Below are 13,033 nucleotides of genomic sequence, written 5' to 3'. Positions count from 1 at the left end.
ACCAACTAGGGGGGAGGCCATCTTAGACTGGGTGTTGTGTAATGAGAGAGGATTAATTAGCAATCTCGTTGTGCGAGGCCCCTTGGGGAAGAGTGACCATAATATGGTGGAATTCTGCATTGGGATGGAGAATGAAACAGTTAATTCAGAGACCATGGTCCAGAACTTAAAGAAGGCTAACTTTGAAGGTATGAGGCGTGAATTGGCTGGGATGGATTGGCGAATGATACTTAAGGGGTTGACTGTGGATGGGCAATGGCAGACATTTAGAGACCGCATGGATGAACTACAACAATTGTACATTCCTGTCTGGCATAGAAATAAAAAAGGGAAGGTGGCTCAACCGTGGCTATCAAGGGAAATCAGGGATAGTATTAAAGCCAAGGTAGTGGCATACAAATTGGCCAGAAATAGCAGCGAACCTGGGGACTGGGAGAAATTTAGAACTCAGCAGAGGAGGACAAAGGGTTTGATTAGGGCAGGGAAAATGGAGTATGAGAAGAAGCTTGCAGGGAACATTAAGACGGATTGCAAAAGTTTCTATAGATATGTAAAGAGAAAAAGGTTAGTAAAGACAAACGTAGGTCCCCTGCAGTCAGAATCAGGGGAAGTCATAACGGGGAACAAAGAAATGGCGGACCAATTGAACAAGTACTTTGGTTCGGTATTCACGAAGGAGGACACGAACAATCTTCCGGTTATAAAAGAGGTCGGGGGGTCGAGTAAGGAGGAGGAACTGAGGGAAATCCTTATTAGCCGGGAAATTGTGTTGGGGAAATTGATGGGATTGAAGGCCGATAAATCCCCAGGGCCTGATGGACTGCATCCATACTTAAGGAGGTGGCCTTGGAAATAGTGGATGCGTTGACAGTCATTTTCCAACATTCCATTGACTCTGGATCAGTTCCTATGGAGTGGAGGGTAGCCAATGTAACCCCACTTTTTAAAAAAGGAGGGAGAGAGAAAACAAGGAATTATAGACCGGTCAGCCTGACATCGGTAGTGGGTAAAATGATGGAATCAATTATTAAGGATGTCATAGCAGTGCATTTGGAAAGAGGTGACATGATAGGTCCAAGTCAGCATGGATTTGTGAAAGGGAAATCATGCTTGACAAATCTTCTGGAATTTTTTGAGGATGTTTCCAGTAGAGTGGATAAGGGAGAACCAGTTGATGTAGTATATTTGGACTTTCAGAAGGCGTTCGACAAGGTCCCACACAAGAGATTGATGTGCAAAGTTAGAGCACATGGGATTGGGGGTAGTGTACTGACATGGATTGAGAACTGGTTGTCAGACAGGAAGCAAAGAGTAGGAGTAAATGGGTACTTTTCAGAATGGCAGGCAGTGACTAGTGGGGTACCGCAAGGTTCTGTGCTGGGGCCCCAGCTGTTTACACTGTACATTAATGATTTAGATGAGGGGATTAAATGTAGTATCTCCAAATTTGCGGATGACACTAAGTTGGGTGGCAGTGTGAGCTGCGAGGAGGATGCTGTGAGGCTGCAGAGTGACTTGGATAGGTTAGGTGAGTGGGCAAATGCATGGCAGATGAAGTATAATGTGGATAAATGTGAGGTTATCCACTTTGGTGGTAAAAACAGAGAGACAGACTATTATCTGAATGGTGACAGATTAGGAAAAGGGGAGGTGCAAAGAGACCTGGGTGTCATGGTACATCAGTCATTGAAGGTTGGCATGCAGGTGCAGCAGGCGGTTAAGAAAGCAAATGGCATGTTGGCCTTCATAGCAAGGGGATTAGAGTACAGGGGCAGGGAGGTGTTGCTACAGTTGTACAGGGCATTGGTGAGGCCACACCTGGAGTATTGTGTACAGTTTTGGTCTCCTAACCTGAGGAAGGACATTCTTGCTATTGAGGGAGTGCAGCGAAGGTTCACCAGACTGATTCCCGGGATGGCGGGACTGACCTATCAAGAAAGACTGGATCAACTGGGCTTGTATTTACTGGAGTTCAGAAGAATGAGAGGGGACCTCATAGAAACATTTAAAATTCTGACGGGGTTAGACAGGTTAGATGCAGGAAGAATGTTCCCAATGTTGGGGAAGTCCAGAACCAGAGGTCACAGTCTAAGGATAAGGGGTAAGCCATTTAGGACCGAGATGCGGAGGAACTTCTTCACCCCGAGAGTGGTGAACCTGTGGAATTCTCTACCACAAAGTTGTTGAGGCCAATTCACTAAATATATTCAAAAAGGAGTTAGATGAGGTCCTTACTACTAGGGGGATCAAGGGGTATAGCGAGAAAGCAGGAATGGGGTACTGAAGTTGAATGTTCAGCCATGAACTCATTGAATGGCGGTGCAGGCTAGAAGGGCCGAATGGCCTACTCCTGCACCTATTTTCTATGTTTCTATGTTTATTTTTCCTAATCCAATTATCTTTCAGTTAAGAACATAAAAAAATAGGAGCAGGAGTAGGCCATTTGGCCCCTCGAACCTGCTCCATCATTTAATAAGATCATGGCTGATCTGATCATGGACTCATGTTCTGAATTATCAGATGAGCCGAGTGTTTCAGCATTTTCTGTTTATGGGTATTCCCGCAGTACCGGTTTACACCAGCAGGTGGTGATATTGCACCATAAAACTTTACAGCTCTCTGTACAGCTCGCCATCACCATCTCCTGGCTGAAAGCGGCATTACAGTGACCTGCAAGGGAACGTGAAACACTCTGGGGTGAATTTTCACTTTTACCACCGGGAACAACTCGGGTGTTAGCGGATCAGCCGCCAGTTTTACACCCCGCACGGCAGTAAAAGGGAACATCCAGCCCTTTAAACCGAAGATTACCAAACTCCCGGTGTTTTTGAGGAGAGACAGTTTGTGTATTTCCCATCACCAATGGTGCGTGGTGCTGAATACCTGAGGAATGTGCTCATTGTCAGAGCACAACTTAGACCTGCTTTTTAATACAAAGGAGCGGGGCAGTGATGAGAAAGGGCTGGGATGGACTTGCTGTCGGCTTTTACTTTTTATTTAAGTCTCCTGACATTTTATATTTGTATGGGTTGTATTTACAGTCTCATTGGGATTTTACAATGCATCATTTGGAAATTACATTTTCTAACTCCCGACCCCTAACCTCTGCTCCTGACCCTATCCGCGCGGGGTCAAGTCATTGTGAGGTCATGGATGACGTGAGCCGGCCCGAGGCCCCGCCCCTTTCACAGACCCGGATTGAAACCGGAGCAGATTCTCAGCCACTTGTTCAGATCCTCAGTCCAGAAGAAAGGATAAAGTTTCTCCGTGAATTTATTCCCAGTGAAGGTGTGGAGATGGGACTTGGTGTCCGCGCTGTAAAATGTAACTGTCCCGGACTCGTAACTGAGATAAACTCCCACCTTCCCGGGGATCTGACCGGCAGGGAGAGGGGATGGAGGGGAGGAGTTTACATTAAACTGATCATTGTACCGCTCGATGGTCCACAATCCATTCTCCGGGCTCAGTGTGACCCAATCCTTCCTCCCCACAGACTCTGCGGCTACTCCCAGACTCCACTCCTCATTCCCCGCCACCTCCACCTCCCAGTAATGTCTCCCCGATGTGAATCCCTCCGATCCCAGCACACAGGCCCAGTGTGTAAACCTCTTCTCAGTGTCAGGGGGATTCCTCCAGGTCCCGGTCCATCTCACACTCTTCAGATCCTCAGACACCTCGAGACATGGATTCGCTGTTTCCACATCCAGGGTCACAGAGACTGGGAGAAAAAGCAGAGAGTTAGAGAGATTCACCCGGAGTTGGGGAGAGAGTCACGGGATCGGGGGGGGAGGTCACATGGGATCGGGGGGAGGTCACGGGGTCGGGGGGAGGGAGTCACTCGGGGTCGGAAGAGAGGGTCACTCAGGATGGAGGGGCAAAGACTCACTGGGGGTCGGGGACCGAGAGTCACTGGGGGTCGGGGACCGAGAGTCACTGGGGGTCGGGGGCAGAGAGTCACTGGGGGTCGGGGGCAGAGAGTCACTGGGGGTCGGGGGCAGAGAGTCACGGGGTCGGGGGGGAAGAGAGTCACTCAGGGTCGAGGGGAGAGAGTCACTGGGGGTCGGGGGTAGAGAGTCACTGGGGGTCGGGGGCAGAGAGTCACTGGGGGTCGGGGGCAGAGAGTCACTGGGGGTCGGGGGCAGAGAGTCACTGGGGGTCGGGGGCAGAGAGTCACGGGGTCGGGGGCAGAGAGTCACGGGGTCGGGGGGGAAGAGAGTCACTCAGGGTCGAGGGGAGAGAGTCACTGGGGGTCGGGGGCAGAGAGTCACTGGGGGTCGGGGGCAGAGAGTCACTGGGGGTCGGGGGCAGAGAGTCACTGGGGGTCGGGGGCAGAGAGTCACTGGGGGTCGGGGGCAGAGAGTCACTGGGGGTCGGGGGCAGAGAGTCACTGGGGGTCGGGGGCAGAGAGTCACTGGGGGTCGGGGGCAGAGAGTCACTGGGGGTCGGGGGGGAAGAGAGTCACTGGGGGGAGGGAGTCACTCAGGGTCGGGGGGAGGGAGTCACTCAGGGTCGAGGGGAGAGAGTCACTGGGGGTCGGGGGTAGAGAGTCACTGGGGGTCGGGGGCAGAGAGTCACTGGGGGTCGGGGGCAGAGAGTCACTGGGGGTCGGGGGCAGAGAGTCACTGGGGGTCGGGGGCAGGGAGTCACTGGGGGTCGGGGGCAGAGAGTCACTGGGGGTCGGGGGCAGAGAGTCACTGGGAGTCGGGGGCAGAGAGTCACTGGGGGTCGGGGGCAGAGAGTCACTGGGGGTCGGGGGCAGAGAGTCACTGGGGGTCGGGGGCAGAGAGTCACTGGGGGTCGGGGGCAGAGAGTCACTGGGGGTCGGGGGCAGAGAGTCACTGGGGGTCGGGGGCAGAGAGTCACTGGGGGTCGGGGGCAGAGAGTCACTGGGGGTCGGGGGCAGAGAGTCACTGGGGGTCGGGGGCAGAGAGTCACTGGGGGTCGGGGGCAGAGAGTCACTGGGGGTCGGGGGCAGAGAGTCACTGGGGGTCGGGGGCAGAGAGTCACTGGGGGTCGGGGGCAGAGAGTCACTGGGGGTCGGGGGCAGAGAGTCACTGGGGGTCGGGGGCAGAGAGTCACTGGGGGTCGGGGGCAGAGAGTCACTGGGGGTCGGGGGCAGAGAGTCACTGGGGGTCGGGGGCAGAGAGTCACTGGGGGTCGGGGGCAGAGAGTCACTGGGGGTCGGGGGCAGAGAGTCACTGGGGGTCGGGGGCAGAGAGTCACTGGGGGTCGGGGGCAGAGAGTCACTGGGGGTCGGGGGCAGAGAGTCACTGGGGGTCGGGGGCAGAGAGTCACTGGGGGTCGGGGGCAGAGAGTCACTGGGGGTCGGGGGCAGAGAGTCACTGGGGGTCGGGGGGGAAGAGAGTCACTGGGGGGAGGGAGTCACTCAGGGTCGGGGGGAGGGAGTCACTCAGGGTCGAGGGGAGAGAGTCACTGGGGGTCGGGGGCAGAGAGTCACTGGGGGTCGGGGGCAGAGAGTCACTGGGGGTCGGGGGCAGAGAGTCACGGGGTCGGGGGCAGAGAGAGTCACTCAGGGTCGAGGGGAGAGAGTCACTGGGGGTCGGGGGCAGAGAGTCACTGGGGGTCGGGGGCAGAGAGTCACTGGGGGTCGGGGGCAGAGAGTCACTGGGGGTCGGGGGCAGAGAGTCACTGGGGGTCGGGGGCAGAGAGTCACTGGGGGTCGGGGGCAGAGAGTCACTGGGGGTCGGGGGGGAAGAGAGTCACTGGGGGTCGGGGGGGAAGAGAGTCACTGGGGGTCGGGGGCAGAGAGTCACTGGGGGTCGGGGGGGAAGAGAGTCACTGGGGGGAGGGAGTCACTCAGGGTCGGGGGGAGGGAGTCACTCAGGGTCGGGGGGAGGGAGTCACTCAGGGTCGGGGGGAGAGAGTCACTGGGGGTCGGGGGTAGAGAGTCACTGGGGGTCGGGGGCAGAGAGTCACTGGGGGTCGGGGGGGAAGAGAGTCACTGGGGGGAGGGAGTCACTCAGGGTCGGGGGGAGGGAGTCACTCAGGGTCGAGGGGAGAGAGTCACTGGGGGTCGGGGGTAGAGAGTCACTGGGGGTCGGGGGCAGAGAGTCACTGGGGGTCGGGGGCAGAGAGTCACTGGGGGTCGGGGGCAGAGAGTCACTGGGGGTCGGGGGGGGAAGAGAGTCACTGGGGGGAGGGAGTCACTCAGGGTCGGGGGGAGGGAGTCACTCGGGGTCGGGGGTAGAGAGTTACTGGGGGTCGGGGTGAGGGAGTCACTGGGGGTCGGGGTGAGGGAGTCACTGGGGGTCGGGGAGAAAGAGTCACTGGGGGTCGAGGGGAGAGAGTCACTGGGGGTCGGGGGTAGAGAGTCACTGGGGGTCGGGGGTAGAGAGTCACTGGGGGTCGGGGGGAGAGAGTCACTGGGGGTCGGGGGGAGAGAGTCACTGGGGGTCGGGGGGAGAGAGTCACTGGGGGTCGGGGGGAGAGAGTCACTGGGGGTCGGGGGGAGAGAGTCACTGGGGGTCGGGGGGAGAGAGTCACTGGGGGGTTCGGGGGGAGGGAGTCACTCGGGGTCGGGGTGAGGGAGTCACTCGGGGTCGGGGTGAGGAAGTCACTCGGGGTCGGGGTGAGGAAGTCACTCGGGGTCGGGGTGAGGAAGTCACTCGGGATGGCGGGCAAAGACTCACTTGGGGTCAGGGGGAGAGAGTAACTGGGGGTCGGGGGGAGGGAGTCACTCGGGGTCGGGTGGCGATGATTCACTCGGGGGTGGGGGGGACGAAAGTCACGGGATCGGGGGGAGGTCACCGGGTGTCGGAGGAGGAGTCACTCGGGGTCGGGGGGAGAGAGTCGCTCGGGGTCGGGGGGAGAGAGTCGCTCGGGGTCGGGGGGAGAGAGTCGCTCGGGGTCGGGGGGAGAGAGTCGCTCGGGGTCGGGGGGGAGAGAGTCGCTCGGGGTCGGGGGGAGAGAGTCGCTCGGGGTCGGGGGGAGAGAGTCGCTCGGGGTCGGGGGGAGAGAGTCACCCGGGGTCGGGGGGAGGGAGTCACTCGGGGTCGGGGGGAGGGAGTCACTCGGGGTCGGGGGGAGGGAGAGAGTCACTGGGGGTCGGGGGGAGGGAGTCACTGGGGGTCGGGGGCAGAGAGTCACGGGGTCGGGGGGGGAAGAGAGTCACTGGGGGGTGGGAGTCACTCAGTGTCGGGGGGAGGGAGTCACTCAGGGTCGGGGGGAGGGAGTCACTCGGGGTCGGGGGAGGGAGTCACTGGGGGTCGGGGGCAGAGAGTCACTGGGGGTCGGGGAGAGCGAGTCACTGGGGGTCGGGGGCAGAGAGTCACTGGGGGTCGGGGGCAGAGAGTCACTGGGGGTCGGGGGCAGAGAGTCACTGGGGGTCGGGTGGGGAAGAGAGTCACTGGGGGGAGGGAGTCACTCGGGGTCGGGGGAGGGAGTCACTCGGGGTCGGGGGAGGGAGTCACTCGGGGTCGCGGGGAGGGAGTCACTCGGGGTCGGGGGGAGGGAGTCACTCGTGGTCGGGGCGGAGGGAGTCACTCGGGGTCGGGCGGAGGGAGTCACTCGGGGTCGGGCGGAGGGAGTCACTCGGGGTCGGGGGGAGGGAGTCACTCGGGGTCGGTGGGAGGGAGTCACTCGGGGTTGGGGGGAGGGAGTCACCCGGGGTCGGGGGGGAGGGAGTCACTCGGGGTCGGGGGGAGGGAGTCACTCGGGGTCGGGGGGAGGGAGTCACTCGGGGTCGGTGGGAGGGAGTCACCCGGGGTCGGGGGGAGGGAGTCACCCGGGGTCGGGGGGAGGGAGTCACTCGGGGTCGGGGGGAGGGAGTCACTCGGGGTCGGGGGGAGGGAGTCACTCGGGGTCGGGGGGAGGGAGTCACTCGGGGTCGGGGGGAGGGAGTCTCTCGGGGTCGGGGAGAGAGAGTCACTCGGGGTCGGAAGAGAGGGTCACTCGGGATGGCGGGGCAAAGACTCACTGGGGGTCGGGGGCAGAGAGTAACTCGGAGTCGGCGGGCGATGATTCACTCGGGGTTGGGGGGGGACGAGAGTCACGGGATCGGGGGGAGGTCACTGGGTGTCAGAGGAGGAGTCGCTCGGGATCCGGGGAGAGAGTCACTGGGGGTCGGGGGGAGAGAGTCACTGGGGGTCGGGGGGAGGGAGTCACTCGGGGTCGGGGGGAGGGAGTCACTCGGTCGGGGGGAGAGAGTCACTGGGTGTCGGGGGAGAGAATCACTCAGGGTCAAGGAGAGGGAGTCACTCGGGGTTGGGGGGCGATGATTCACTCGGGGGTGGGGCGGACGAGAGTCACGCAATCGGGGGGAGGTCACCGGGTGTCGGAGGAGGAGTCGCTCGGGATCCGGGGAGAGATACACTCGGGGTCGGGGGGTCTGAGAGTCACTGGGGGTCGGGGGGAGAGAGTCACTGGGGGTCGGGGGGAGAGAGTCACTGGGGGTCGGGGGGAGAGAGTCACTGGGGGTCGGGGGGAGAGAGTCACTGGGGGTCGGGGGGAGAGAGTCACTGGGGGTCGGGGGCTGAGAGTCACTGGGGGTCGGGGGCAGAGAGTCACTGGGGGTCGGGGGCAGAGAGTCACTGGGGGTCGGGGGCAGAGAGTCACTGGGGCTCGGGGGCAGAGAGTCACTGGGGGTCGGGAGGAGAGAGTCACTGGGGGTCGGGGGAGAGAGTCACTGGGGGTCGGGGGGAGAGAGTCACTGGGGGTCGGGAGGAGAGAGTCACTGGGGGTCGGGGGCTGAGAGTCACTGGGGGTCGGGGAAGAGAGTCACTGGGGGTCGGGGAAGAGAGTCACTGGGGGTCGGGGGCAGAGAGTCACTGGGGGTCGGGAGGAGAGAGTCACTGGGGGTCGGGGGCAGAGAGTCACTGGGGGTCGGGGGCAGAGAGTCACTGGGGGTCGGGGGCAGAGAGTCACTGGGGCTCGGGGGCAGAGAGTCACTGGGGGTCGGGAGGAGAGAGTCACTGGGGGTCGGGGGGAGAGAGTCACTGGGGGTCGGGGGGAGAGAGTCACTGGGGGTCGGGAGGAGAGAGTCACTGGGGGTCGGGGGGAGAGAGTCACTGGGGGTCGGGGGGAGAGAGTCACTGGGGGTCGGGGGGAAGAGAGTCACTGGGGGTCGGGGGGAGAGAGTCACTGGGGGTCGGGAGGAGAGAGTCACTGGGGGTCGGGGGGAGAGAGTCACTGGGGGTCGGGGGGAGAGAGTCACTGGGGGTCGGGGGTGAGAGAGTCACTGGGGGTCGGGGGGAGAGAGTCACTGGGGGTCGGGGGGAGAGAGTCACTGGGGGTCGGGGGTGAGAGAGTCACTGGGGGTCGGGGGGAGAGAGTCACTGGGGGTCCGGGGGAGAGGGAGTCACTGGGGGTCCGGGGGAGAGGGAGTCACTGGGGGTCCGGGGGAGAGGGAGTCACTGGGGGTCCGGGGGAGAGGGAGTCACTGGGGGTCGGGGTGAGGGAGTCACTCGGGGTCGGGGAGAGAGAGTCACTCGGGGTCGGAAGAGAGGGTCACTCGGGATGGCGGGCAAAGACTCACTTGGGGTCAGGGGGAGAGAGTAACTGGGGGTCGGGGGGGAGAGAGTAACTGGGGGTCGGGGGGAGGGAGTCACTCGGGGTCGGGGGGCGATGATTCACTCGGGGGTGGGGCGGACGAGAGTCACGCAATCGGGGGGAGGTCACCGGGTGTCGGAGGAGGAGTCGCTTGGGGTCGGGGGGTCTGAGAGTCACTGGGGGTCGGGGGCAGAGAGTCACTGGGGGTCGGGGGGAGGGAGTCACTCGGGGTCGGGGGGAGGGAGTCGCTCGGGGTAGGGGGAGAGAGAGTCGCTCGGGGTCGGGGGGAGAGTCGCTCGGGGTCGGGGGGAGAGAGTCGCTAGGGGTCGGGGGGAGAGAGTCACTCGGGGTCGGGATGAGGGAGTCGCTCGGGGTCAGGGGGGGAAGAGAGTCACTGGGGGTCGGGGGCAGAGTGTCACTGGGGGTCGGGGGCAGAGTGTCACTGGGGGTCGGGGGCAGAGTGTCACTGGGGGTCGGGGGCAGAGTGTCACTGGGGGTCGGGGGCAGAGTGTCACTGGGGGTCGGGGGCAGAGTCACTGGGGGTCGGGGGCAGAGTCACTGGGGGCCGGCGGGGAGAGAGTCACTGGGGGCCGGGGGGAAGTGAATCACTCAGGGTCAAGGGGAGGGAGTCACCCGAGGTCGGGGGGAGGGGTAAGGGGGGGAAGGGAGTCACTCGGGGTCGGGGGAGAGAGTGTCACTTGGGGTCGGGGGGAAAAGAGAGTGCCTCGGGGTCGGGGGGACGAGAGTGCCTCGGGGTCGGGGGGAGAGAGTAACTCGGAGTCGGGGGGGGCGATGATTCACTCGGGGGTGGGAGGGACGAGAGTCACGGGATCGGGGGGGAGGTCACCGGGTGTCGGATGATGATACACTCGGGGTCGGGGGGGCTGAGAGTCACTGGGGTTCGGGGGAGGGAGTCACTCGGGGTCGGGGGGAGAGAGTCACTGGGGAGGTCGGGGGGAGGGAGTCACTGGGGGTCGGGGGGGAGAGAGTCACTGGGGGCCGGGAGGAGAGAGAGTCACTCAGGGTCAAGGGGAGGGAGTCACCCGAGGTCGGGGGGAGGGGTAAGGGGGGGGAAGAGATTGTCACTTGGGGTCGGGGGGAAAAGAGAGTGCCTCGGGGTCGGGGGGACGAGAGTGCCTCGGGGTCGGGGGGACGAGAGTGCCTCGGGGTCGGGGGGCGCCGCTCGGGGTCGTGGCGAAGGGAGTCCCTCAGGGTTGGGATTGGAAAAAACATCAGCTGGAGTAAAGCAGCTCGAACAAAATAAATATTTGTTCAGAAGATGTATTCTGATGAGTTGTTTCAGTAAAGTGTTCAGGAACTGTTCTTCAATTTGTATTATAAATATGGGGACAGTTGTATTGAATTGTATAATGGTTCTGTACTTACCATAATCTATATCCACTTCATCATATCCTGTCGAAACAAAAATATTTCACAGCTTACACTTCTTGCTGACTGCCAGTTAAAACTATGAGCTGTATCTTCACAGACTGAGAATAGGAACAAGGAATTCCCTCACTCAGTCTGCACCACTATGCTGGGTTACAATCCAACGATTAACGACACAGATCAAATGTTCTGTTCATCTCAAAATAATCATCCCATTCAATGCAATGAAAAGACTGAGCTGCAGATTGAACACAGAGACTGGAATATTGGGAAGGGTTTACAGCATTTACATCTCATGTGATCAGCCCACTATTATTACATTCCAACTCTGCTCCAATCACAAGTTGGGAGCTGAGAACCTGACAGCTCAACCCAACCATAATACTGCTGTCACTTTCACCTGTTTCTAGCTGGTTTTAGAGCAGATCCCCGTGACAACATGCAGCCTGGACTGACAGTCAAATAGTGGCTGCAGTGAGAGGCCTATCTCTATTTTTGAATGGGTCACTGGGGAAGGAAGAGGAAATTAGGTGGGAGGGTCCCGTTCTGCTCAAGATAAGCTGTCTTCTGGCGGTTAACCAATCAGAAAAAATTCTCTATCCCCTCCCTCAGTGAAGAAATAAATAAGCAGAGAAGTATAAAGTGAGAGAACATTTCTGGTGTAATTATGAAATACATTTACAGATTTGATTGATGTGGAACAATGGGGCTGAATTTGTAGGGGCCCCACAAGTTCCAGGTTTAGACATTCACTGCGTATTCGCTGAAACTCACAACTTGCGATCTGTCAAGAATCCTCGCCAGATCGTACGAATCCAAAAGTAAAGGGAATTTAAGGGCGGAGAGTTGGGCTATTTGCCCAAATTCTGCCCAGCAACTGTCCTTGAAATTCATACGTCTGGTAAAAGTAGGCACAAGACCTGCTTTAACCAGTGTAGGAGTTTAAAAACTTATTTCATGTGTTTGTGTATTTTTAAGTGATCCCCATTCACACTTATGGGAGTTCGGAACAAGGAAACCCCATCAGTGTGAATGGGGAGGGGATTCCCTTCTGTTATTGGTTGGGTAAGCCCATGTGATCTCGAGATATGCAGGCGTCTACTCGTGGGTACCCGGAGAGGCTCAGGAGCGTGAATCTACGAACCACCAGGTAAATTTGCAGATTTTTTGCAGGTCAGAGTCATCTGCTCGTGGGAAACCTCCAACCACAATTTTTACCCCATTATTGTGTTTCACTCAGTATTCTGCCCCCACACGTGAAGTGTAGTTTCCAAGAACAGAAAGCAAAGAATAATTAAATACTGATAGCAAAAAGGAAAGGACAGTATCTAACCCATTGCACCATGGGGTTCCAAAGCTGAAAGGACAGTATCTGACCCACTGCACTCCCCAGTCTCAAAGGTGAAAGGACAGTTGGAGTAAGCTAGGCGGCATATGTGGAGAAAAACACCAAAGGAAAGTTGATGGTCCAATATTTAGTGTCTAATCCAATGCACCAACGGGTTTCAAAAATGAAAGGTCAGTGCCTAACCCAACACTCCACCCAAGCCCAGAGGTGAAAGTTAAATGCCTAACACATTGCACCAACCAGCAGGGTGTTGTTCTAACTAAACAAGGTGTGAAGTTCACAGAAATGTAAAATGGTCAAGACCATTGGTGTATGCTTTTCAAGGAAAATAAATGGGATTATAGAACTCTATCTTCAAAATTCCTGGATTCCCATGCAATGAAACTAATGTTTTTATTCAGTTATTAAATCAGAGCCCTGAAATGATTCTTAAATTGCTTACCTTCTAAAGTGCAAAACAGCTGTAGTTCTGAAAATCAAGAACACAGGGATGTGTTAGTGTGAGAAATTCTACAGCTCCTATATGGCTCAGAGACATGGACCATATACAGTAGACACCTCAAATCGCTGGAGAAGTACCACCAGCACTGTCTCCGCAAGATTCTGCAAATCCACTGGGAGGACAGACGCACCAACGTCAGTGTTCTCGATCAGGCCAACATCTCCAGCATCGAAGCATTGACCACACTCGACCAGCTCCACTGGGCAGGCCACATTGTTCGCATGCCTGACATGAGACTCCCAAAGCAAGCGCTCTACTCGGAACTCCTACATGGCAAGCGAGCCGCA

General features: G+C 58.6%; 1 pseudogene; it reads right to left on the bottom strand.

Moving 5' to 3' along the window:
- Window positions 1-1,878: 1,878 nt before the first annotated feature.
- LOC139230340 (butyrophilin subfamily 1 member A1-like) overlaps window positions 1,879-13,033 on the bottom strand; it is a 49,717-nt pseudogene continuing 38,562 nt past the window's right edge.

Source organism: Pristiophorus japonicus, chromosome 19 (genome assembly GCF_044704955.1).
Source record: "Pristiophorus japonicus isolate sPriJap1 chromosome 19, sPriJap1.hap1, whole genome shotgun sequence".
NCBI classification, from domain to species: domain Eukaryota; kingdom Metazoa; phylum Chordata; class Chondrichthyes; family Pristiophoridae; genus Pristiophorus; species Pristiophorus japonicus.
This window is presented reverse-complemented; position numbering and strand designations above follow the sequence as displayed.